Here is a 2,862-nt window from a genome sequence, read left to right on the forward strand (position 1 = left end):
TCCCAGGTATGTGAATGGCTCGAAAACTTCTTAAGTAATAGAACCCAGTACGTTGTCCTCCATGGTGAGTGCTCATCGGAGGTGAGGTTATCATCTGGAGTGCCCCAGGGAGGTGTGGTAGGTCTCTACTGCTTACAAAACACTAATACGACCTATTCTTTCTACATAAATGATCTTTAGGATAGGGTGGATAGCAATGTGTGGCTGTTTCCAGATGATGCTGTGGCGTACGGGAAGGTGTCGTCGTTGAGTGACTGTAGGTGCATACAAGATGACTTGGACAGGATTTGTGATTGGTGTAAAGAATGGCAGCTAACTCTAAATATAGATAAATATAAATTAATGCAGATGAATAGGAAAAAGAGTCCTGTAATGTTTGAATACTCCGTTGAAATGGGACAAGCATGTAATGGCAGTTGTGGGGAAGGCGGATATTCGTCTTCGGTTCATTGGTAGAATTTTGGGAAGATGTGGTCTGTAAATTAGACCGCTTGTAGCCGGCCGGGGTGGCCAAGCGGTTCTAGGCGCTACAGTCTGGAACCGCGAGACCGCTACGGTCGCAGGTTCGAATCCTGCCTCGGGCATGGATGTGTGGGATTTCCTTAGTTAGGTTTAAGTAGTTCTAAGTTCTAGGGGACTAATGACCTCAGAAGTTTAGTCCCATAGTGCTCAGAGCCATTTGAACAATTTTTGAAGATATGACGTAGTTGCGATGTGCTCCGTGCACAATACAGCTATCGCTATTTGAACCATCTTTGATACCGCTTACAAAACACTAATACGACCTATTCTGGAGTACTGCTCGATCGTTTGGGATCCCTATCAGGTCGGATTGAGGCAGGACATAGAAGCAATTCAGAGGCGGACTGCTAGATTTGTTACTGGTAGGTTTGATCATCACGCGAGTGTTACGGAAATGCTTCAGGAACTCGAGTGGGCGTTTCTGGAGGAAAGGAGGCGTTCTTTTCGTGAATCGCTACGAGGAAATTTAGGGAACCAGCATTTGAGGCTGACTACTGTACAATTTTACTGCCACCAAGTTACATTTCGCGGAAAGACCACAAAGATAAGAGTGGTGGTGGTGGTTAGTGTTTAACGTCCCGTCGACAACGAGGTCATTAGAGACGGAGCGCAAGCTCGGGTTAGGGAAGGTTTGGGAAGGAAATCGGCCGTGCCCTTTCGAAGGAACCATCCCGGCATTTGCCTGAAACGATTTAGGGAAATCACGGAAAACCTAAATCAGAATGGCCGGAGACGGGATTGAACCGTCGTCCTCCCGAATGCGAGTCCAGTGTGCTAACCACTGCACCACCTCGCTCGGTAAAGATAAGAGAGATTAGGGCATTAGGGCATTAGGGCATTAGGCAGTCATTTTTCCCTCGTTCTGTTTTGGAGTGCAACAGGGAGAGAAGATGCTGGTTGTGGTACGAGGTACCCTCCGCCACCCACCGTATGGTGGATTGCGGAGTATGTATGTAGATGTAGATGTAGAAAGCGAAAAAAGTGGTCAAACTAAAACATTCATATTTGTTTACGTACTACACGAATATGTAATAAAAATGGGGGTTCCTATTTTAAAAAACGCAGTTGATATCCGTTTGACCTATGGCAGCTCCATCTAGCGGGCCAACCATAGCGCCACCTGGTTTCCTCCTTCAAGCTAGACGAGTTTCGTTCTTTGTAGTTTTTTCGTTTGATGCTTATTTCGTGGGATATTTGGCTCGGTCACTATCAATGGACCACCCTGTATGTGCATATCGCTACCCGCGAGTTTTGTTACCTCATTTAGCTTACAAGACAAACGGTAATGCTCCCTATGTCTCCCTGCATCTCTCTGTCTCCCTCTCTCTCTCTATCTTTCAGGTTTCGAGCAACGCTGCTCCCTGAGTGCTTGCTAGAGGCTACACACTAATTCCGCGCACGAGAACCCGTGCGCTGAGGAATTGCCTGCCCTCCTCAGCAAGATACACTCGCGGCACCCTACACTATGGTGAGGCGCGTGGCGCCATGCGCTGTCGCTGCCGTACGTGCCCCAGCGGTAAACAGCCGCCCACACGTGTGCAGACGCTCGTCTTCCACCGAGGCGAGCAGCTGAGCCCACACACGCCGCTGTCACCTTCGCAGTTCATCTCTCTGCTCTCCTCTTACACCCCTTCCTGTTACCACCTCCAGACACGCACCGAACTCTACCGGGCACACTATCAGGAGTTTCTCTCTCGTTTGGTCAAGCGTATAATCGTCAGGAAAAAAGAAAGGTTATGCGACCGGTCGATATCGTGTGTATTATTCAGAAGTCGCGGTGCCAGCCGGCAACAAGAATCGATGCCACAGATATTAGCCAGAGCTTGCTGCAATCCAGAACGACGTATCGGAGGGGCTACTGGATACCAAAGCTCTTGTCTCAGATGCAGCGCCCTCATACTGATGTCAATATAGAGTCGAGCCACGAGGTTCTCTGCCCGTTCCAAAACATAGCTGCTGCAGTCAACGCCACCAGTAGTTAAAGTTTCTGATGAAATTTATTTTCGTAAATGTTGCACTTAGTACTGCAAGAGAACAGTTTGTTAATACACTACTGGCCACTACTGGCCCCGAAGATGACGTGCTACAGACGCGAAATTTAACCGACAGGAAAAAGATGCTGTGATATGCAAATGATTAGCTTGTCAGAGCATTCACACAAGGTTGGAACCGGTGGCGACGCCTACAACGTGCTCACATGAGTAAAGTTTCCAACCGATTTCTCATACACAAACAGCAGTTGACCGGCGTTGCCTGGTGAAACGTTGTTGTGATGCCTTGTGTGAAATTCGTACCATCATGTTTCCGACTTTGATAAAGGTCGGATTGTAGCCTATCGCG

At 48.1% G+C, this 2,862-nt stretch overlaps 1 non-coding gene across 1 annotated transcript; it reads right to left on the reverse strand.

Moving 5' to 3' along the window:
- Positions 1-1,245: 1,245 nt before the first annotated feature.
- Trnaa-cgc (transfer RNA alanine (anticodon CGC)) lies at positions 1,246-1,318 on the reverse strand. The gene has a single exon. It is a non-coding gene; the product is annotated as a tRNA-Ala (tRNA).
- Between the last annotated feature and the right edge of the window lie 1,544 nt (positions 1,319-2,862).

The sequence above is a fragment of the Schistocerca nitens genome, chromosome 10, assembly GCF_023898315.1.
Source record: "Schistocerca nitens isolate TAMUIC-IGC-003100 chromosome 10, iqSchNite1.1, whole genome shotgun sequence".
In the NCBI taxonomy this organism is placed as follows: Eukaryota; Metazoa; Arthropoda; class Insecta; order Orthoptera; family Acrididae; genus Schistocerca; species Schistocerca nitens.